Genomic DNA, 24771 nt, shown 5'->3' with positions numbered 1-24771 from the left:
TTAAGTACCAATGTAAACATGGTGAGAAACTCCCTGGGATTTTTTCCAGTTGTGACAAAATGTTATCTTTGGAGATAAATACAGGAAATTTTCCGATAGAATATATGCATGTGTGTGTCTGTACATTGCACCTTGCCTGTATCAGGGGGAAAGAGGCCGCAGTAAAGGGAGTGTTTATAGAGAGCCAATAAATAAGGGCAATTTCAAAGCAACGATTCATTACATTGATATCCAGCAATAATACAATACCATGAGCAATGGGTAGTCCTTAATTGCTGTCAGTCGTTAGCAACAGGTGTCCAGTGGAGGAGTTCTTAAGTTTCCCATAAAATGCCAGTGGAAGGAAGCCCATGGCCCAGTCCTATACAGGCTGCACTGATAGCCCTTGATGGTCCCACTTGCGGAAATCAGAGGTGAAAGCTCATCAGCAAGAAAAGCTGGAAATGAAGGAGGATATTTTCTTTTTTTGCGGCCTGCAGTTTTTCATCTGTCCTTAGTGGTTTCTTTTTCCCACAGCATCTTGTAACAGTTCTTTTCACTTTGTAGTCTTGGAATTCTGGTTTTTGCCAGGCATGCTTCTCCCTTACTCTGCAGGATCACTTTGGTATGATGAGACACTTTCTGCGTTTTCTGCAGGATAAATTTGGGTTTCCTGGACATCCTTCCTGCCTGCTCTTCATGCTTTGTCTTCTGTGCCGATTTTACTGCTTGCGGATGTTTTCCTCTACACTATTTGTGCAGTTGTACCCTAAATCTCTGGATGCCCAATTTGCAGTATATGTGTACAAACATACATGTGTATTCATTGATTGATTTATTTGTTAGCTGTGTTACATAAAAGGTTGGTTGCTTGGTATTGTTATTCTGATTGTCACTGTGTTACAAGAGCCTTTCTGACTCCCCGTGGTTCAGTTGTTTTAGTTTTCTGAGGTCTAGGTTGGAGACAAACTAATATGACTCATATTTTAGTCTGGTTTTATTCTAGGGACTCATCATGCCTGTAGTCTGATACTTTGGAAAAGTCTGCCTTTTGTTTCTTCCAGTTAATATTTTGTTACTTGATACTTACTGGACAGAAAGAAAAAATGTTAGATCTGTTTTGTCTTGCTGTTCAGTTAGAATGTCCTTATTTCCTGTCTCTCTTAACCTTTCAGTGTTTTGCTCCACCCTCACTATGCCTAAAAACATCCCTTCAGTATCTGGATTGTGTAGATTCTAAGTGGAATCAGTGAGATTTTTTTTTCCAGGAATGCTTTGGAATTAAGCCCCCAGCCTTTTTCTTTTGCTTACATTACCTCCTTCCTTTAGGCAGAATTCTCTGCTCAAGATTCTTTAAAGTGTAATTAGGGTCAACTTGTGCCAAAGCTGTATTTGAACAGTTAAATTGTGCACGCATACAGGTCTGTAGGTGTGTGTATATGAATAGAGACAGGGAGTTTGTAATGGTCTAGACCTACACACACCTATATTTACAAACACTGCAGAAATCCCACTGTTCCATGACTGGTTCCTAGTGCTTCCCTGTCACCGTAATTCAGTTGCATCACGTGCCATAATTTTCTCCTCCACAGAGTTTTAGGTCACCTGCATACTTGATCGAGGCACAGTACAGCTCTTTCCAGTCTTCATAAATATTAATTATGTTAATTAAATATTAAATCAAATAGTAAATCATGATTAAAGGTAAAATCTTAAACATTTACGGAAGGAGATCCAGTGTTGGTGACTCTGAGAGCACATACGCAGACATTTCCTTCTAGTTAATGTTGTGCCATTTATAATTGTTAGGTAATGGTCCAGCAGCCAATGATGTGTTTCAGACGGCTATCTTCATGTTCAAGTGACATCATTCTTTCTCCTTGAAAGAGATTTGTTGAGCTATATTGAAAGCACTGACAACATTTCTGCAGCAAATTTCTGGTTTGGAGAACGATGATTGCAGCACACAAGACCTGAGAATTATTCTGCTCAAAGCTGAGCTTCCTCCGCAGTTCAAAGGCTGCTGGCCCTGGAACTTGGATTTGGAGTAGTTTAGAACATAGTGAAGGAATGTTGTATTTTAACCTAATCATCGCTGGGAAGGGGGAAACTCCCACCTGATTAAACTTTCTGTTTGTGGAATTTCATCCTACTTGTGGCACTGGAGTTGGTATTTTTATTGACAAACTGTCATGAATTTACATTTGAACATGTAAGTTATAGTAGGATGGGAAAAAGTCAGGTCAGTAATGCCCGTACTGTTTATTTTTTCTCTATTTATGCTGTTTGTTTTGAAGTGTTATAATTTTCACATATTTAACTGATTTTCAAATATTCAACAAACCTGTCAGATTATTTTCACTAAATCACCATTCTGAAGAAAAGTGTAAAGAATTCACATTGTTCCAGCATTAGAATCATAGTGTTTGACAAGATATCCTACCTCTTTTATGAGGAGACAGATCTCAAAAGAGGAATTTTTAAGGATCCTTCCTTATAAAATGTTTCAGCAACTGCATTAATTTGTCGTGTTCCTGTGAACAGGTATTGGGAAAAACCCCATAATTACACTTGTGTTCACCATTTGAATCGCAATTTTTATGCCTTAGGTGGCTGTTTCAGAACCTGTTTCCCAATAGTACATTGTAATCAGTTTAATGCATGTTAAAATCTCATTGTTTATTTGGGTACACTTATCAGCTGATGAAATTGCCGCTCATTGAAATTCAGTTGTGAAGTTAGCCATCTTCATCTGCAATCAAGCTGTACAAGCCTTGTTAAAATATTTTATTTATAGTAAAAATATCTGAGAAGAAATAAACATTTAAAAAAAATATAAGTGGACAAGAGTGTTACAAAGTAGAAATTTTATGAACCTTGTGCCACACTTTTAAGAGTGATATTTTTGATATCTCCTTTTATGCTTGTTTTTCCAAACATATATGCTCCAAATTGGACCATTGAATATTTGTTTGTTCCTGTAACTTCTATTACATCTTATTGTTTTCCTTCAGTACACTGTTGCTCACTAAGAAATAGTCAAGTTCCCTTTTTAGAATCATTGCTGTATGCAAGTGAAGGAAGGTGGGGAAAAAAGCTTTAAAAATAAAAAAGTCTTGTTTAATGAAAGAGCTGCATGCTAATAACTGCTTGGTTAGGGATATAAATGTATTTTTATGTAAGATATATAGATATAGATATCTATAAACCTACAGAAGCAGAACTACTGAAATACGAAGGGATCCTTTGCACCAGAAGTTCTGCTGTATGCTCTAGAATTTCCTTGGGGTTTTACCCTCCATCTCATGAGCTGTTAGAGACAGCAGTAATAGGGGCACCAGGAGGTGCCTCCGGGGCTCTCGGGCTACGTGGATGGCTGATTTCAGGTGCTCTGGGCCTGCCTGGGGCAGAGCCAGGGCCAGGGGCCATGGCCAGGCTGTGCCGTTGGGTTCCGTGCTCAGCGGCATCACCGTTGGCAACCACGGAAGGGTCCCCGGGAGCTCCAGGGACAGCGGCCGGTACCGTTGGCTCTCACTGCGTCTCGAGGCAGCGGCGAGTGCAGCAGGCGAGAGGAAGGCTCTGCTGGACAAGGGTTGGGGCGGCAGGATCGGCAGCCATGGTGAGTTTTGGGGCAGGGGTGAGGGTGCAGGGGCCACCTTGGGCAGAGCAGGGGCCACCACGGGGCTGCAGGGATGTGGCCTGACCTTCCCCTTGAGCTCCCTCTCCCATGCATTCCCAGGGCCCTGCATGTCCTGCCCCTTAGCCCAGGAGCCATCTCCCTCCCAGCCCTGCTGAGCCCCTTCTGTCCCTCTTCCTCCAGACCATCGGTGGAACTCTCACCAAGATCGTGGTGATGCTGGGCGCCTTCTCGTTCCTGTGTAGGAGGGATGACCAGACCGTGAAGGTCACCGAGGAGCTCCTGCGCCAGCACGAGGAGCAGCGCAAGCAGGAGATGGCCATGCTGCAGGAGATGGGGAAGAGGATCCAGGAGGTGCCCGAGATCACCGAGGACAGCCTGTTTCTCTGGGCCATTGAGCAGTGGTGGTTCTGGCCCTCTGTGGAGATTCTCCTGGTGCTCTTTTCTGTCTACAGGTTGCCCAAGCAGGACAAGTCTGCCATCGACAGCTCAGCCTGCGGAGGAGCTCCAGCGGTGCCCACAAGGAAGAGAAGGATGACGAGGAGGAAGAGGATGCGTGCCGTAGCCGACTTCTTTGACAAGCTGGATCAAGTCAGCCTTCCAGATGCGTGTCTGGAGTCGAAGGACGGCAGAAGTCAGAGGAGGGTTTGGAAGGGATGGTCAACGCATCTGCCAAGCCCTTCCCACAAGCGATTTTGGGACAGAGTTGCAGCCAGGGAACACAGTAGTATTCATTCTTAGGCTGTGTGTTTTTATGTTCCCAATACCAGATAGTATTTTAGACGGTTAAGAAGTTTTCATTTTAGGTATAGCGTATAAGAATAGTATTTCAATTGTTCATAAATAGGAAGTAGTGCTATTGAAGCAGCAAATGTAATGCTATATAAGTACGCATAGAGTTCAATCTAAGGAATAGAGTAGTAATCATTGTTAGATTATATAGTTTACCTTTCCCAATCCACATTGTATTTTAGATGTTTAAGAGTTTTCATTTTAAGTATAGACTGTAAGTGTATTATATAAAATATCTTACTAATATAGGAATATAAGTAAAATTGTTTATAAATAGGATGTAGGATGTGCTGTGCTATCCACTAAAAGTCTTGTTCATTGTAATGTCCCTAGTTCTTTACTCAATTAAACCTTTGTTTTGTTTCAATGTTTGCAAGTTGTAGTTTTTAAAGATGTTAGAATCTGTAAATAAATACATTTGCCTTGTTTCACAAGTGACTGTACTTGATGGAATTTTGTCCCGTACCCCAGCGGTGTAAGACATTTGTATAGGAAACAAAGGAAGCAATACAATTTCTTCCTTGCAGCGACAGCTGGTTTATTGGAAGAGGTGTTCAGCAGTAGCACGCAGAGCCCGTTGTCACGGAGCCGCCCCTCACGCCGTGAAGGGATGCGCTCTCCAAGGGCCCGAGGCTGCGCTCTCCCACCTTTCCCTCGGGCCGGCAGAGCCGCGGCAGCACGAGGCGCGCACTTGTCCGGCTCCTGCCTGAGAGGGGCCGGCTCCGGGCACGTTTCCGACGGCAGCAGCGGCGGCAGCGGCCCGGGAAGCCGCGTTCCCTCAGGCCAGGTGTCGGAGGGTGCCTTTGCCGAGGCCTGCGGGCAGCACGGGCCCGGAGCTGGCTGGGGCCCGTCTGGGGAGAGCGTTTGAGGCCGCGCAGCCCGGCGGCTCCGGAACGGCCGCGCGGCAGCGGCGGAGGCGGCGCGGGGCGGGAGAGGCGGCGGAGGCCGCGCTGAGCCCGCGCCGGCACCGCCGCGGCTCCGGGCGGGCGGGGAGGCTCCCGGCGAGGGGCCGCAGCTCCCGGGCAGTGCCCGAGATTCCCACCTGCGGCCAGAGCTGCTCCACGAGCTCCCGCCCTGCCGGGCTTCTCTTCTGGGCAAAGGCTGAGCCCAGCGGGGTTTGGCCGCCGCTCCCCCTCTGCCTCCCCACAGGCGGGGCCATCGCGGGAGGGGCTTGGGCCGGGCTTGTTCTCCTGGATCCGGGCAGGCTGCCGCGTTCAGCAGCTTTGTACCTGCTGATTATCGCTATTTAATGCCTGCTGCTCTTTCCTTTCCTTTCCTTTTTCTTTTTTTTTTTTTTTTTGTTTTTTTGTTTTTTGTTATTTTTTCCTTGTGCCTACTCACATTCGCCTCTCCTTGTTGATAAAAAAAGATTGGATAAAATTAAAAGGGGAGCAAACCTCTTTTGGAGTGTCCGTCTCTTAAATTAAAGCAAGAGAGTAGATGAAATAATTTGTACTTTTCCCAAGTCCTGCAGTAAAGTCACAGAGTGCTAATATTGAAATGAATGTCTGCTTCTAGCACTAGAAACAGCTTTGGACTTGATACTATAAAATTGTGAGCAACTGCCCCCACAGTGCAATGAAGATGAATTTAAGGTTATAAATAAATATTACAGTATTCCTAGGTATTAACGCCAATCATGAGCAGGACTGTTGGATCAGAATCAGGTTGCACAAAAAGCATTTGCAGCTTCTGCTGCATTTTGGTTAGGACCATCTGCTGGTTTGGCTGGTGAGAAATGCAAATTGATGAATTTGGGTAGGAATTTTTCATAGCCTTTTTTCATGATGAGTAGAAGCTAGATCGTCATGTATAACGTTTGGGGAGGATTGGAGCAAACCTTTTCCACTTTGATGTCCTTTTTTTCCCCCTGTACTATATAATGCCCAACTTCTGCTTATCCTTTCTATGTTAAATGCATTATGTGCTTCTGAGCTATGTTTTATTTTTGGCTGTTGTGGTTTGACACGGAAAGAGAATTTTTTCTGGAAGGAAGAGGTCAATTTAGATATTGACCAATTAAAGGTGGACACGCCTCTGAGAACACAGAGGGTTAAAAGCAGAATTCCCAGGGGAACTCGCTCTCTTTGGTTCCGGTCAGCGTGCAGTGTGGGCTCTCCCCTGCCCAGCAACGAGCTGGGCGGGGCAGGGGAAAGCCCCATGGCCTGATAAAGGTAAGGCCGAAGGGTGGAAGGACTGGAACCGGGCTGGCCCCTGCAGATGGAAGGGTGGAAGAAATCTGGGATGTCTCCATTCCCCCCCAGCGGGAAGACAGCGGCAGTTTGTCAGCAATTCCACCGCGAGGAAGGAGGAGCGGGGTGGGGGGGGAAGCTGCGAGGTGCCCAGTCGCGTGGGAGTTGCTGGATGTCTGGGCATCGAGCCGTCCTGGGAGTTTGGACTTTTAACCCTTCCTTGAGAAATGAAAGCTTTGTGAATTTTCCTTTCCCCTCCTCGAATTGAAAGAGAGGAAAGAGGGACACCTTGGACCCTGGGATGTTAGAAGGAGGAATTCTAGATGGAAGGGGGACAAGGAGTGGCTTTGGCTGGACTTTTCCGTGTTAGCCACAACCTGAACCAATCTTCTCCTCCAAGAGGGACTGTGTTTTGGGAGGATGCCAGTGAGTCAAGAGACCTGCTTCAGCTGGGAAAAAAGACAAAATTGGAGTGAACAGAGAAAAGGTTAGGGGGTTTGTGGTGGCACCCCCTTGTCCTGGAAAGGAAAGAGAAGAGAAGAAGATCTCTGTTCTTGAGCCCTCGGCCCCAGGGGAAAATGGGGGGGACTGTGGTCCCAAACAATGAAAAACTGAACTGTTGTTTTCTCCCCTCTTGGCAGGGCATCCTTGAAAGGAAAAATCCTAAAAACAGTCTGTCCATCCATGCATTTGGTGGTGAGAGCACTGTGCATGGAAAGGAGAAGGGTCACCATGGCAAACTTTTCCTCCGGGCGGTGCCATGTGTGACATGGAAGCACAGGATGTGGAGCTGTGTTTCCTTGGGGGGTCTGTGGCACAGGAGAGACTCTGTTCCCTCGATGGACTGAGTATTGATTGTTTGGGGGGTGGAAACCTGATTGGGGTCGAGATTGTGTCTCACTGTGGTTTGTTGAAGTTGGGTGGTGGGGGGAGGAATGTTTTGCAAGGTTTTCATTTGAACTTTGTGTGGTTTTTCTTTCCTTCTTTAGTTTTTTCTTTTGTAGTAGTAGTTTAATACAGTTTTTTTTCTATTATTAAGCTTCGGCCTGCTTTGCTCTGTTCTAGACTCCACAGCATTCAAGGGAGGGATCACATTTTCATGGGGGCACTGGCATTGTGCCAGTGTCAAACCATGACATTGGAGAATAAGTTAAACAACACAGCACAAAACTCTTGCAGCTATCAGCTATGATTATATCATTTCTTCATTAGGGGTGAGAGCCAATAATACGTAGCAGATGAGATTAATCCAATGGATTAACGGCCCGCACAAGGGAAAACAAGATATTAAGTATTCACCAAGTTCCTTTTATGGTTGTCAGACTGACCTTAAAAATGTTACCTGTCAAAATGAATGTGTCCTGAAGCATATGAAGATATTTTGTTACACTTCCAGAGAGGGGTTAACACACATTTTTGAGGAGCCTGAGAAACACCTTCAAGTGACCATAGATGGTAAATTAAGGTCCCATTCAGGGGCTATGAAGGAAGGCCTTCCTTCCGTGGATGCTTCCTTCCAGTGCCTGCTGCTTCTGAGCCAGCAGAAACCCCTTTTTGAGCAAAACACGCATTTGCTGCATATAACCTGTGTCCTCCTCTTCCTTTTACAGGGCATGCACTGAGCATGAGGACATCTGCTCCTGTTACCTTTCAACAAGGCAGAAATGTCACATTCTGTGAGTTTAACTCAGCTCAGGCTGGGGCTAAACATTATCTTGGCAACACAATGACCGCCTTCATAAAAGCAAGGTGAGACACTTTCATAATATTGTAGCTAATGACATTTCATCTGACTGTTTCTGCATTGAATTTTTCAGTTACAGATGCAATTTTGTTTACTAGGGTGAGGGTAGGAGTCATCATTTTTAAACTAGGTTCATATTCCTGAAGAGCAGAGCTCTTACATGGTGCTGAACTAGTGATTTTGTTAATATTCCATTTCCAGAGTTTCTTGTTCTTGTTCAGGTTTTGCTTTGGAGCACAACCTGAAAAAATCCTTATAAGTAGCTTTAAAAACTTTTAAGTACCAATGTAAACATGGTGAGAAACTCCCTGGGATTTTTTCCAGTTGTGACAAAATATTATCTTTGGAGATAAATACAGGAAATTTTCCGATAGAATATAGGCATGTGTGTGTCTGTAAATTGCACCTTGCCTGTATCAGGGGGAAAGAGACCGCAGTAAAGGGAGTGTTTATAGAGAGCCAATAAATAAGGGCAATTTCAAAGCAACGATTCATTACATTGATATCCAGCAATAATACAATACCATGAGCAATGGGTAGTTCTTAATTGCTGTCAGTCGTTAGCAACAGGTGTCCAGTGGAGGAGTTCTTAAGTTTCCCATAAAATGCCAGGGGAAGGAAGCCCATGGCCCAGTCCCATACAGGCTGCACTGATAGTCCTTGATGGTCCCACTTGCAGAAATCAGAGGTGAAAGCTCATCAGCAAGAAAAGCTGGAAATGAAGGAGGATTTTTTTGTTTTTTGCGGCCTGCAGTTTTTCATCTGTCCTTAGTGGTTTATTTTTCCCACAGCATCTTGTCACAGTACTTTTCACTTTGTAGTCTTGGAATTCTGGTTTTTGCCAGGCATGCTTCTCCCTTACTCCGCAGGATCACTTTGGTTTGATGAGACATTTTCTGCAGGATAAATTTGGTTTTCCTGGACATCCTTCCTGCCTGCTCTTCATGCTTTGTCTTCTGTGCCGATTTTACTGCTGGCGGATGTTTTCCTCTACACTATTTGTGCAGTTGTACCCTAAATCTCTGGATGCCCAATTTGCAGTATATGTGTACAAACATACATGTGTATTCATTGATTGAGTTATTTGTTAGCTGTGTTACATAAAAGGTTGGTTGCTTGGTATTGTTATTCTGATTGTCACTGTGTTACAAGAGCCTTACTGACTCCCTGTGGTTCGGTTGTTTTAGTTTTCTGAGGTCTAGGTTGGAGACAAACTAATCTTACTGATATTTTAGTCTGGTTTTATTCTAGGGACTCATCATGCCTGTAGTCTGAAACTTTGGAAAAGTCTGCCTTTTGTTTCTTCCAGTTAATATTTTGTTACTTGATACTTACTGGACAGAAAGAAAAAATGTTAGATCTGTTTTGTCTTGCTGTTCAGTTAGAATGTCCTTATTTCCTGTCTCTCTTAACCTTTCCGTGTTTTGCTCCACCCTCACTATGCCTAAAAGCATCCCTTCAGTGTCTGGATTGTGTAGATTCTAAGTGGAATCAGTGAGATTTTTTTTTTCCAGGAATGCTTTGGAATTAAGCCCCCAGCCTTTTTCTTTTGCTTACATTACCTCCTTCCTTTAGGCAGAATTCTCTGCTCAAGAATCTTTAAAGTGTAATTAGGGTCAACTTGTGCCAAAGCTGTATTTGAACAGTTAAATTGTGCACGCATACAGGTCTGTAGGTGTGTGTATATGAATAGAGACAGGGAGTTTGTAATGGTCTAGACCTACACACACCTATATTTACAAACACTGCAGAAATCCCACTGTTCCATGACTGGTTCCTAGTGCTTCCCCGTCACCGTAATTCAGTTGCATCACGTGCCATAATTTTTTCCTCCACAGAGTTTTAGGTCACCTGCATACTTGATCGAGGCACAGTACAGCTCTTTCCAGTCTTCATAAATATTAATTATGTTAATTAAATATTAAATCAAATAGTAAATCATGATTAAAGGTAAAATCTTAAACATTTACGGAAGGAGATCCAGTGTTGGTGACTCTGAGAGCACATACGCAGACGTTTCCTTCTAGTTAATGTTGTGCCATTTATAATTGTTAGGTAATGGTCCAGCAGCCAATGATGTGTTTCAGACGGCTATCTTCATGTTCAAGTGACATCATTCTTTCTCCTTGAAAGAGATTTGTTGAGCTATATTGAAAGCACTGACAACATTTCTGCAGCAAATTTCTGGTTTGGAGAACGATGATTGCAGCACACAAGACCCGAGAATTATTCTGCTCAAAGCTGAGCTTCCTCCGCAGTTCAAAGGCTGCTGGCCCTGGAACTTGGATTTGGAGTAGTTTAGAACATAGTGAAGGAATGTTGTATTTTAACCTAATCATCGCTGGGAAGGGGGAAACTCCCACCTGATTAAACTTTCTGTTCGTGGAATTTCATCCTACTTGTGGCACTGGAGTTGGTATTTTTATTGACAAACTGTCATGAATTTACATTTGAACATGTAAGTTATAGTAGGATGGGAAAAAGTCAGGTCAGTAATGCCCGTACTGTTTATTTTTTCTCTATTTATGCTGTTTGTTTTGAAGTGTTATAATTTTCACATATTTAACTGATTTTCAAATATTCAACAAACCTGTCAGATTATTTTCACTAAATCACCATTCTGAAGAAAAGTGTAAAGAATTCACATTGTTCCAGCATTAGAATCATAGTGTTTGACAAGATATCCTACCTCTTTTATGAGGAGACAGATCTCAAAAGAGGAATTTTTAAGGATCCTTCCTTATAAAATGTTTCAGCAACTGCATTAATTTGTCGTGTTCCTGTGAACAGGTATTGGGAAAAACCCCATAATTACACTTGTGTTCACCATTTGAATCGCAATTTTTATGCCTTAGGTGGCTGTTTCAGAACCTGTTTCCCAATAGTACATTGTAATCAGTTTAATGCATGTTAAAATCTCATTGTTTATTTGGGTACACTTATCAGCTGATGAAAATGCCGCTCATTGAAATTCAGTTGTGAAGTTAGCCATCTTCATCTGCAATCAAGCTGTACAAGCCTTGTAAAAATATTTTATTTTTAGTAAAAATATCTGAGAAGAAATAAACATTTAAAAAAAAAATAAGTGGACAAGAGTGTTACAAAGTAGAAATTTTATGAACCTTGTGCCACACTTTTAAAAGTGATATTTTTGATATCTCCTTTTATGCTTGTTTTTCCAAACATATATGCTCCAAATTGGACCATTGAATATTTGTTTGTTCCTGTAACTTCTATTACATCTTATTGTTTTCCTTCAGTACACTGTTGCTCACTAAGAAATAGTCAAGTTCCCTTTTTAGAATCATTGCTGTATGCAAGTGAAGGAAGGTGGGGAAAAAAGCTTTAAAAATAAAAAAGTCTTGTTTAATGAAAGAGCTGCATGCTAATAACTGCTTGGTTAGGGATATAAATGTATTTTTATGTAAGATATATAGATATAGATATCGATAAACCTACAGAAGCAGAACTACTGAAATACGAAGGGATCCTTTGCACCAGAAGTTCTGCTGTATGCTCTAGAATTTCCTTGGGGTTTTACCCTCCATCTCATGAGCTGTTAGAGACAGCAGTAATAGGGGCACCAGGAGGTGCCTCCGGGGCTCTCGGGCTACGTGGATGGCTGATTTCAGGTGCTCTGGGCCTGCCTGGGGCAGAGCCAGGGCCAGGGGCCATGGCCAGGCTGTGCCGTTGGGTTCCGTGCTCAGCGGCATCACCGTTGGCAACCACGGAAGGGTCCCCGGGAGCTCCAGGGACAGCGGCCGGTACCGTTGGCTCTCACTGCGTCTCGAGGCAGCGGCGAGTGCAGCAGGCGAGAGGAAGGCTCTGCTAGACAAGGGTTGGGGCGGCAGGATCGGCAGCCATGGTGAGTTTTGGGGCAGGGGTGAGGGTGCAGGGGCCACCTTGGGCAGAGCAGGTGCCACCACGGGGCTGCAGGGATGTGGCCTGACCTTCCCCTTGAGCTCCCTCTCCCATGCATTCCCAGGGCCCTGCATGTCCTGCCCCTTAGCCCAGGAGCCATCTCCCTCCCAGCCCTGCTGAGCCCCTTCTGTCCCTCTTCCTCCAGACCATCGGTGGAACTCTCACCAAGATCGTGGTGATGCTGGGCGCCTTCTCGTTCCTGTGTAGGAGGGATGACCAGACCGTGAAGGTCACCGAGGAGCTCCTGCGCCAGCACGAGGAGCAGCGCAAGCAGGAGATGGCCATGCTGCAGGAGATGGGGAAGAGGATCCAGGAGGTGCCCGAGATCACCGAGGACAGCCTGTTTCTCTGGGCCATTGAGCAGTGGTGGTTCTGGCCCTCTGTGGAGATTCTCCTGGTGCTCTTTTCTATCTACAGGTTGCCCAAGCAGGACAGGTCTGCCAATGACAGCTCAGCCTGCGGAGGAGCTCCAGCGGTGCCCGCAAGGAAGAGAATGATGATGAGGAGGAAGAGGATGCGTGCCGTAGCCGACTTCTTTGACAAGCTGGATCAAGTCAGCCTTCCAGATGCGCGTCTGGAGTCGAAGGACGGCAGAAGTCTGAGGAGGGTTTGGAAGGGATGGTCAACACATCTTCCAAGCCCTTCCCACAAGCGATTTTGGGACAGAGTTGCAGCCAGGGAACACAGTAGTATTCATTCTTAGGCTGTGTGATTTTATGTTCCCAATACCAGATAGTATTTTAGATGGTTAAGAAGTTTTTACTTTAGCTATAGCGTATAAGAATAGTAATGCAATTGTTCATAATTAGGAAGTACTTCTATTGAAGCAGCAAATGTAATGCTATATAAATATGCTTAGAGTACAATCTAAGGAATAGAGTAGTAATCATTGTTAGATTATATAGGTTACCTTTCCCAATCTAGATTGTATTTTAGATGTTTAAGAGTTTTCATTTTAAGTATAGTCTATAAGTGTATTATATAGAACATCTTACTAATATAGGAATATTAGTAAAATTGTTTAAAAATAGGACGTAGAATTTAGAGCTATTAAAGTAAAAAATGTAGCTAACTAAAATACCTAACTAAATGTCCTATGATAGCCACTAAAAGTCTTGTTCATTGTAATGTCCCTAGTACTTTATTAAATTAAACCTTTGTTTTGTTTCAATGTTTGCAAGTTGTAGTTTTTAAAGATGCTAGAATCTGTAAATAAATACATTTGCCTTGTTTCACAAGTGTCGTACTTGATGGAATTTTGTCCCGTACCCCAGCGGTGTAAGACATTTTTATAGGAAACAAAGGAAGCAATACAATTTCTTCCTTGCAGCGACAGCTGGTTTATTGGAAGAGGTGTTCAGCAGTAGCACGCAGAGCCCGTTGTCACGGAGCCGCCCCTCACGCCGTGAAGGGATGCGCTCTCCAAGGGCCCGAGGCTGCGCTCTCCCACCTTTCCCTCGGGCCGGCAGAGCCGCGGCAGCACGAGGCGCGCACTTGTCCGGCTCCTGCCTGAGAGGGGCCGGCTCCGGGCACGTTTCCGACGGCAGCAGCGGCGGCAGCGGCCCGGGAAGCCGCGTTCCCTCAGGCCAGGTGTCGGAGGGTGCCTTTGCCGAGGCCTGCGGGCAGCACGGGCCCGGAGCTGGCTGGGGCCCGTCTGGGGAGAGCGTTTGAGGCCGCGCAGCCCGGCGGCTCCGGAACGGCCGCGCGGCAGCGGCGGAGGCGGCGCGGGGCGGGAGAGGCGGCGGAGGCCGCGCTGAGCCCGCGCCGGCACCGCCGCGGCTCCGGGCGGGCGGGGAGGCTCCCGGCGAGGGGCCGCAGCTCCCGGGCAGTGCCCGAGATTCCCACCTGCGGCCAGAGCTGCTCCACGAGCTCCCGCCCTGCCGGGCTTCTCTTCTGGGCAAAGGCTGAGCCCAGCGGGGTTTGGCCGCCGCTCCCCCTCTGCCTCCCCACAGGCGGGGCCATCGCGGGAGGGGCTGGGGCCGGGCTTGTTCTCCTGGATGCGGGCAGGCCGCCGCGTTCAGCAGCTTTGTACCTGCTGATTATCGCTATTTAATGCCTGCTGCTCTTTCCTTTCCTTTCCTTTTTTTTTTTTTTTTTTTTTTTTTTTTGTTATTTTTCCCTTGTGCCTACTCACATTCGCCTCTCCTTGTTGATGAAAAAAGATTGGATAAAATTAAAAGGGGAGCAAACCTCTTTTGGAGTGTCCGGCTCTTAAATTAAAGCAAGAGAGTAGATGAAATAATTTGTACTTTTCCCAAGTCCTGCAGTGAAGTCACAGAGTGCTAATATTGAAATGAATGTCTGCTTCTAGCACTAGAAACAGCTTTGGACTTGATATTATAAAATTGTGAGCAACTGCCCCCACAGTGCAATGAAGATGAATGTAAGGTTATAAATAAATATTACAGTATTCCTAGGTATTAACGCCAATCATGAGCAGGACTTTTGGATCAGAATCAGGTTGCACAAAAAGCATTTGCAGCTTCTGCTGGATTTTGGTTAGGACCATCTGCTCGTTTGGCTGGTGAGAAATGCAAATTGATGAATTTGGGTAGGAATTTTTCATAGCCTTTTTTCATGATGGGTAGAAGCTAGATCGTCATGTATAACATTTGGGGAGGATTGGAGCAAACCTTTTCCACTTTGATGTCCTTTTTTCTCCCCTGTACTATATAATGCCCAACTTCTGCTTATCCTTTCTATGTTAAATGCATTATGTGCTTCTGAGCTATTTTTTATTTTTGGCTGTTGTGGTTTGACACGGAAAGAGAATTTTTTCCGGAAGGAAGAGGTCAATTTAGATATTGACCAATTAGAGGTGGACACGCCTCTGAGAACACAGAGGGTTAAAAGCAGAATTCCCAGGGGAACTCGCTCTCTTTGGTTCCGGTCAGCGTGCAGTGTGGGCTCTCCCCTGCCCAGCAACGAGCTGGGCGGGGCAGGGGAAAGCCCCATGGCCTGATAAAGGTAAGGCCGAAGGGTGGAAGGACTGGAACCGGGCTGGCCCCTGCAGATGGAAGTGTGGAAGAAATCTGGGATGTCTCCATTCCCCCCCAGCGGGAAGACAGCGGCAGTTTGTCAGCAATTCCACCGCGAGGAAGGAGGAGCGGGGCGGGGGGGGAAGCTGCAAGGTGCCCAGTCGCGTGGGAGTTGCTGGATGTCTGGGCATCGAGCCGTCCTGGGAGTTTGGACTTTTAACCCTTCCTTGAGAAATGAAAGCTTTGTGAATTTTCCTTTCCCCTCCTCGAATTGAAAGAGAGGAAAGAGGGACACCTTGGACCCTGGGATGTTAGAAGGAGGAATTCTAGATGGAAGGGGGACAAGGAGTGGCTTTGGCTGGACTTTTCTGTGTTAGCCACAACCTGAACCAATCTTCTCCTCCAAGAGGGACTGTGTTTTGGGAGGATGCCAGTGAGTCAAGAGACCTGCTTCAGCTGGGAAAAAAGACAAAATTGGAGTGAACAGAGAAAAGGTTAGAGGGTTTGTGGTGGCACCCCCTTGTCCTGGAAAGGAAAGAGAAGAGAAGAAGATCTCTGTTCTTGAGCCCTCGGCCCCAGGGGAAAATGGGGGGGACTGTGGTCCCAAACAATGAAAAACTGAACTGTTGTTTTCTCCCCTCTTGGCAGGGCATCCTTGAAAGGAAAAATCCTAAAAGCAGTCGGTCCATCCATGCATTTGGTGGTGAGAGCACTGTGCATGGAAAGGAGAAGGGTCACCATGGCAAACTTTTCCTCCGGGCGGTGCCATGTGTGACATGGAAGCACAGGATGTGGAGCTGTGTTTCCTTGGGGGGTCTGTGGCACAGGAGAGACTCTGTTCCCTCGATGGACTGAGTATTGATTGTTTGGGGGGTGGAAACCTGATTGGGGTCGAGATTGTGTCTCACTGTGGTTTGTTGAAGTTGGGTGGTGGGGGGAGGAATGTTTTGCAAGGTTTTCATTTGATCTTTATGTGGTTTTTCTTTCCTTCTTTAGTTTTCTCTTTTCTTTTGTAGTAGTAGTTTAATACAGTTTTTTTCTGTTATTATTAAGCTTGGGCCTGATTTGCTCTGTTCTAGACTCCACTTCACAGCATTCAAGGGAGGGATCACATTTTCATGGGGGCACTGGCATTGTGCCAGTGTCAAACCATGACATTGGAGAATAAGTTAAACAACACAGCACAAAACTCTTGCAGCTAACAGCTATGATTATATCCTTTCTTCATTAGGGGTGAGAGCCAATAATACGTAGCAGATGAGATTAATCCAATGGATTAACGGCCCGCACAAGGGAAAACAAGATATTAAGTATTCACCAAGTTCCTTTTATGGTTGTCAGACTGACCTTAAAAATGTTACCTGTCAAAATGAATGTGTCCTGAAGCATATGAAGATATTTTTTTACACTTCCAGAGAGGGATTAACACACATTTTTGAGGAGCCTGAGAAACACCTTCAAGTGACCATAGATGGTAAATTAAGGTCCCATTCAGGGGCTATGAAGGAAGGCCTTCCTTCCGTGGATGCTTCCTTCCAGTGCCTGCTGCTTCTGAGCCAGCAGAAACCCCTTTTTGAGCAAAACACGCATTTGCTGCATATAACCTGTGTCCTCCTCTTCCTTTTACAGGGCATGCACTGAGCATGAGGACATCTGCTCCTGTTACCTTTCAACAAGGCAGAAATGTCACATTCTGTGAGTTTAACTCAGCTCAGGCTGGGGCTAAACATTATCTTGGCAACACAATGACCCGCTTCATAAAAGCAAGCTGAGACACTTTCATAATATTGTAGCTAATGACATTTCATCTGACTGTTTCTGCATTTCATTTTTCAGTTACAGATGCAATTTTGTTTACTAGGGTGAGGGTAGGAGTCATCATTTTTAAACTAGGTTCATATTTCTGAAGAGCAGAGCTCTTACATGGTGCTGAACTAGTGATTTTGTTAATATTCCATTTCCAGAGTTTCTTGTTCTTGTTCAGGTTATGCTTTGGAGCACAACCTGAAAAAATCCTTATAAGTAGCTTTAAAAACCTTTAAGTACCAATGTAAACATGGTGAGAAACTCCCTGGGATTTTTTCCAGTTGTTACAAAATGTTATCTTTGGAGATAAATACCGGAAATTTTCCGATAGAATATATGCATGTGTGTTTCTGTACATTGCACCTTGCCTGTATCAGGGGGAAAGAGGCCGCAGTAAAGGGAGTGTTTATAGAGAGCCAATAAATAAGGGCAATTTCAAAGCAACGATTCATTACATTGATATCCAGCAATAATACAATACCATGAGCAATGGGTAGTCCTTAATTGCTGTCAGTCGTTAGCAACAGGTGTCCAGTGGAGGAGTTCTTAAGTTTCCCATAAAATGCCAGGGGAAGGAAGCCCATGGCCCAGTCCCATACAGGCTGCACTGATAGCCCTTGATGGTCCCACTTGCAGAAATCAGAGGTGAAAGCTCATCAGCAAGAAAAGCTGGAAATGAAGGAGGATATTTTTGTTTTTTTGCGGCCTGCAGTTTTTCGTCTGTCCTTAGTGGTTTATTTTTCCCACAGCATCTTGTCACAGTTCTTTTCACTTTGTAGTCTTGGAATTCTGGTTTTTGCCAGGCATGCTTCTCCCTTACTCCGCAGGATCACTTTGGTTTGATGAGACACTTTCTGCATTTTCTGCAGGATAAATTTGGTTTTCCTGGACATCCTTCCTGCCTGCTCTTCATGCTTTGTCTTCTGTGCCAATTTTACTGCTTGCGGATGTTTTCCTCTACACTATTTGTGCAGTTGTACCCTAAATCTCTGGATGCCCAATTTGCAGTATATGTGTACAAACATACAGGTGTATTCATTGATTGAGTTATTTGTTAGCTGTGTTACATAAAAGGTTGGTTGCTTGGTATTGTTATTCTGATTGTCACTGTGTTACAAGAGCCTTTCTGACTCCCCATGGTTCGGTTGTTTTAGTTTTCTGAGGTCTAGGTTGGAGACAAACTACTATTACTGATATTTTCGTCTGGTTTTATTCTAGGGACTCATCATGCCTGTAGTCTGAAACTTTGGAAAAGTCTGCTTTTTGTTTCTTCCAGTTAATATTTTGTTACTTGATACTTACTGGATAGAAAGAAAAAGTGTTAGATCTTTTTTGTCTTGCTGTTCAGTTAGAATGTCCTTATTTCCTGTCTCTCTTAACCTTTCCGTGTTTTGCTCCACCCTCACTATGCCTAAAAACATCCCTTCAGTATCTGGATTGTGTAGATTCTAAGTGGAATCAGTGAGATTTTTTTTTCCAGTAATGCTTTGGAATTAAGCCCCCAGCCTTTTTCTTTTGCTTACATTACCTCCTTCCTTTAGGCAGAATTCTCTGCTCAAGAATCTTTAAAGTGTAATTAGGGTCAACTTGTGCCAAAGCTGTATTTGAACAGTTAAATTGTGCACGCATACAGGTCTGCAGGTGCGTGTATATGAATAGAGACAGGGAGTTTGTAATGGTCTAGACCTACACACACCTATATTTACAAACACTGCAGAAATCCCACTGTTCCACGACTGGTTCCTAGTGCTTCCCCGTCACTGTAATTCAGTTGCATCATGTGCCATAATCTTTTCCTCCACAGAGTTTTAGGTCACCTGCATACTTGATCGAGGCACAATACAGCTCTTTCCAGTCTTCATAAATATTAATTATGTTAATTAAATATTAAATCAAATAGTAAATCATAATTAAAATTAAAATATTAAACATTTACGGAAGGAGATCCAGTGTTGGTGACTCTGAGAGCACATACGCAGACATTTCCTTCTAGTTAATGTTGTGCCATTTATAATTGTTAGGTAATGGTCCAGCAGCCAATGATGTCTTTCAGACAGCTATCTTCATGTTCAAGTGACATCATTCTTTCTCCTTGAAAGAGATTTGTTGAGCTATATTGAAAGCACTGACAACATTTCTGCAGCAAATTTCTGGTTTGGAGAACGATGATTGCAGCACACAAGACCTGAGAATTATTCTGCTCAAAGCTGAGCTTCCTCCGCAGTTCAAAGGCTGCTGGCCCTGGAACTTGGATTTGGAGTAGTTTAGAACATAGTGAAGGAATGTTGTATTTTAACCTAATCATCGCTGGGAAGGGGGAAACTCCCACCTGATTAAACTTTCTGTTCGTGGAATTTCATCCTACTTGTGGCACTGGAGTTGGTATTTTTATTGACAAACTGTCATGAATTTACATTTGAACATGTAAGTTATAGTAGGATGGGAAAAAGTCAGGTCAGTAATGCCCGTACTGTTTATTTTTTCTCTATTTATGCTGTTTGTTTTGAAGTGTTATAATTTTCACATATTTAACTGATTTTCAAATATTCAACAAACCTGTCAGATTATTTTCACTAAATCACCATTCTGAAGAAAAGTGTAAAGAATTCACATTGTTCCAGCATTAGAATCATAGTGTTTGACAAGATATCCTACCTCTTTTATGAGGAGACAGATCTCAAAAGAGGAATTTATAAGGATCCTTCCTTATAAAATGTTTCAGCAACTGCATTAATTTGTCGTGTTCCTGTGAACAGGTATTGGGAAAAACCCCATAATTACACTTGTGTTCACCATTTGAATCGCAATTTTTATGCCTTAGGTGGCTGTTTCAGAACCTGTTTCCCAATAGTACATTGTAATCAGTTTAATGCATGTTAAAATCTCATTGTTTATTTGGGTACACTTATCAGCTGATGAAATTGCTGCTCATTGAAATTCAGTTGTGAAGTTAGCCATCTTCATCTGCAATCAAGCTGTACAAGCCTTGTTAAAATATTTTATTTTTAGTAAAAATAGCTGAGAAGAAATAAACATTAAAAAAAAATATAAGTGGACAAGAGTGTTACAAAGTAGAAATTTTATGAACCTTGTGCCACACTTTTAAAAGTGATATTTTTGATATCTCCTTTTATGCTTGTTTTTCCAAACATATATGCTCCAAATTGGACCATTGAATATTTGTTTGTTCCTGTAACTTCTATTACATCTTATTGTTTTCCTTCAGTACACTGTTGCTCACTAAGAAATAGTCAAGTTCCCTTTTTAGAATCATTGCTGTATGCAAGTGAAGGAAGGTGGGGAAAAAAGCTTTAAAAATAAAAAAGTCTTGTTTAATGAAAGAGCTGCATGCTAATAACTGCTTGGTTAGGGATATAAATGTATTTTTATGTAAGATATATAGATATAGATAGCGATAAACCTACAGAAGCAGAACTACTGAAATACGAAGGGATCCTTTGCACCAGAAGTTCTGCTGTATGCTCTAGAATTTCCTTGGGGTTTTACCCTCCATCTCATGAGCTGTTAGAGACAGCAGTAATAGGGGCACCAGGAGGTGCCTCCGGGGCTCTCGGGCTACGTGGATGGCTGATTTCAGGTGCTCTGGGCCTGCCTGGGGCAGAGCCAGGGCCAGGGGCCATGGCCAGGCTGTGCCGTTGGGTTCCGTGCTCAGCGGCATCACCGTTGGCAACCACGGAAGGGTCCCCGGGAGCTCCAGGGACAGCGGCCGGTACCGTTGGCTCTCACTGCGTCTCGAGGCAGCGGCGAGTGCAGCAGGCGAGAGGAAGGCTCTGCTGGACAAGGGTTGGGGCGGCAGGATCGGCAGCCATGGTGAGTTTTGGGGCAGGGGTGAGGGTGCAGGGGCCACCTTGGGCAGAGCAGGTGCCACCACGGGGCTGCAGGGATGTGGCCTGACCTTCCCCTTGAGCTCCCTCTCCCATGCATTCCCAGGGCCCTGCATGTCCTGCCCCTTAGCCCAGGAGCCATCTCCCTCCCAGCCCTGCTGAGCCCCTTCTGTCCCTCTTCCTCCAGACCATCGGTGGAACTCTCACCAAGATCGTGGTGATGCTGGGCGCCTTCTCGTTCCTGTGTAGGAGGGATGACCAGACCGTGAAGGTCACCGAGGAGCTCCTGCGCCAGCACGAGGAGCAGCGCAAGCAGGAGATGGCCATGCTGCAGGAGATGGGGAAGAGGATCCAGGAGGTGCCCGAGATCACCGAGGACAGCCTGTTTCTCTGGGCCATTGAGCAGTGGTGGTTCTGGCCCTCTGTGGAGATTCTCCTGGTGCTCTTTTCTGTCTACAGGTTGCCCAAGCAGGACAGCTCTGCCAACGACAGCTCAGCCTGCGGAGGAGCTCCAGCGGTGCCCGCAAGGAAGAGAAGGATGACGAGGAGGAAGAGGATGCGTGCCGTAGCCGACTTCTTTGACAAGCTGGATCAAGTCAGCCTTCCAGATGCGTGTCTGGAGTCGGACGGCAGAAGTCAGAGGAGGGATTGGAAGGGATGGTCAATGCATCTGCCATGCCCTTCCCACAAGCGTTTTTCGGACAGAGTTGCAGCCCGGGAACACAGTCATATTCATTCTCAGGCTGTATGTTTCTACGTTCCCAATAGCAGATTGTATTTTAGACGGTTAAGAAGTTTTCATTTTAGGTTAGAATATAAGAATAGTTATGCAGTTGTTCATAGATAGGAAGTAGTGCTATGTAAGCAACAAATGTAATGCTATATAAACATGCTTAGAGTTCAATCTAAGGAATAGAGTAGTAATCATTGTTAGATTATATAGGTTACCTTTCCCAATCTAGATTGTATTTTAGATGTTTAAGAGTTTTAATTTTAAGTATAGTCTATAAGTGTATTATATAGAACATCTTACTATTATAGGAATATTAGTAAAATTGTTTAAAAATAGGATGTAGAATTTAGAGCTATTAAAGCAAAAAATGTAGCTAACTAAAATACCTAACTAAATGTGCTGTGCTATCCACTAAAAGTCTTGTTCATTATAATGTCCCTAGTGCTTTACTCAATTAAACCTTTGTTTTGCTTTAATGTTTGCAAGTTGTAGTTTTTAAAGATGTTAGAATCTGTAAATAAATACATTTGCCTTGTTTCACAAGTGGCGTACTCTTTGGAATTTTGTCCTGTACCCCAGCGGTGTAAGACATTTTTATAGGAAACAAAGGAAGCAATACAATTTCTTCCTTGCAGCGACAGGTGGTTTATTGGAAGAGGTGTTCAGCAGTAGCACGCAGAGCCCGTTGTCACGGAGCCGCCCCTCACGCCGTGAAGGGATGCGCTCTCCAAGGGCCCGAGGCTGCGCTCTCCCACCTTTCCCTCGGGCCGGCAGAGCCGCGGCAGCACGAGGCGCGCACTTGTCCGGCTCCTGCCTGAGAGGGGCCGGCTCCGGGCACGTTTCCGACGGCAGCAGCGGCGGCAGCGGCCCGGGAAGCCGCGTTCCCTCAGGCCAGGTGTCGGAGGGTGCCTTTGCCGAGGCCTGCGGGCAGCACGGGCCCGGAGCTGGCTGGGGCCCGTCTGGGGAGAGCGTTTGAGGCCGCGCAGCCCGGCGGCTCCGGAACGGCCGCGCGGCAGCGGCGGAGGCGGCGCGGGGCGGGAGAGGCGGCGGAGGCCGCGCTGAGCCCGCGCCGGCACCGCCGCGGCTCCGGGCGGGCGGGGAGGCTCCCGGCGAGGGGCCGCAGCTCCCGGGCAGTGCCCGAGATTCCCACCTGCGGCCAGAGCTGCTCCACGAGCTCCCGCCCTGCCGGGCTTCTCTTCTGGGCAAAGGCTGAGCCCAGCGGGGTTTGGCCGCCGCTCCCCCTCTGCCTCCCCACAGGCGGGGCCATCGCGGGAGGGGCTTGGGCCGGGCTTGTTCTCCTGGATGCGGGCAGGCCGCCGCGTTCAGCAGCTTTGTACCTGCTGATTATCGCTATTTAATGCCTGCTGCTCTTTCCTTTCCTTTCCTTTTTTTTTTTTTTTTTTTTTTTTTTTTTGTTATTTTTCCCTTGTGCCTACTCACATTCGCCTCTCCTTGTTGATGAAAAAAGATTGGATAAAATTAAAAGGGGAGCAAACCTCTTTTGGAGTGTCCGGCTCTTAAATTAAAGCAAGAGAGTAGATGAAATAATTTGTACTTTTCCCAAGTCCTGCAGTGAAGTCACAGAGTGCTAATATTGAAATGAATGTCTGCTTCTAGCACTAGAAACAGCTTTGGACTTGATATTATAAAATTGTGAGCAACTGCCCCCACAGTGCAATGAAGATGAATGTAAGGTTATAAATAAATATTACAGTATTCCTAGGTATTAACGCCAATCATGAGCAGGACTTTTGGATCAGAATCAGGTTGCACAAAAAGCATTTGCAGCTTCTGCTGGATTTTGGTTAGGACCATCTGCTCGTTTGGCTGGTGAGAAATGCAAATTGATGAATTTGGGTAGGAATTTTTCATAGCCTTTTTTCATGATGGGTAGAAGCTAGATCGTCATGTATAACATTTGGGGAGGATTGGAGCAAACCTTTTCCACTTTGATGTCCTTTTTTCTCCCCTGTACTATATAATGCCCAACTTCTGCTTATCCTTTCTATGTTAAATGCATTATGTGCTTCTGAGCTATTTTTTATTTTTGGCTGTTGTGGTTTGACACGGAAAGAGAATTTTTTCCGGAAGGAAGAGGTCAATTTAGATATTGACCAATTAGAGGTGGACACGCCTCTGAGAACACAGAGGGTTAAAAGCAGAATTCCCAGGGGAACTCGCTCTCTTTGGTTCCGGTCAGCGTGCAGTGTGGGCTCTCCCCTGCCCAGCAACGAGCTGGGCGGGGCAGGGGAAAGCCCCATGGCCTGATAAAGGTAAGGCCGAAGGGTGGAAGGACTGGAACCGGGCTGGCCCCTGCAGATGGAAGTGTGGAAGAAATCTGGGATGTCTCCATTCCCCCCCAGCGGGAAGACAGCGGCAGTTTGTCAGCAATTCCACCGCGAGGAAGGAGGAGCGGGGCGGGGGGGGAAGCTGCAAGGTGCCCAGTCGCGTGGGAGTTGCTGGATGTCTGGGCATCGAGCCGTCCTGGGAGTTTGGACTTTTAACCCTTCCTTGAGAAATGAAAGCTTTGTGAATTTTCCTTTCCCCTCCTCGAATTGAAAGAGAGGAAAGAGGGACACCTTGGACCCTGGGATGTTAGAAGGAGGAATTCTAGATGGAAGGGGGACAAGGAGTGGCTTTGGCTGGACTTTTCTGTGTTAGCCACAACCTGAACCAATCTTCTCCTCCAAGAGGGACTGTGTTTTGGGAGGATGCCAGTGAGTCAAGAGACCTGCTTCAGCTGGGAAAAAAGACAAAATTGGAGTGAACAGAGAAAAGGTTAGAGGGTTTGTGGTGGCACCCCCTTGTCCTGGAAAGGAAAGAGAAGAGAAGAAGATCTCTGTTCTTGAGCCCTCGGCCCCAGGGGAAAATGGGGGGGACTGTGGTCCCAAACAATGAAAAACTGAACTGTTGTTTTCTCCCCTCTTGGCAGGGCATCCTTGAAAGGAAAAATCCTAAAAGCAGTCGGTCCATCCATGCATTTGGTGGTGAGAGCACTGTGCATGGAAAGGAGAAGGGTCACCATGGCAAACTTTTCCTCCGGGCGGTGCCATGTGTGACATGGAAGCACAGGATGTGGAGCTGTGTTTCCTTGGGGGGTCTGTGGCACAGGAGAGACTCTGTTCCCTCGATGGACTGAGTATT

This window comes from Lonchura striata, chromosome 11 (assembly GCF_050655825.1).
Source record: "Lonchura striata isolate lonStrDom1 chromosome 11, ASM5065582v1, whole genome shotgun sequence".
NCBI lineage: Eukaryota > Metazoa > Chordata > Aves > Passeriformes > Estrildidae > Lonchura > Lonchura striata.
This window is presented reverse-complemented; position numbering follows the sequence as displayed.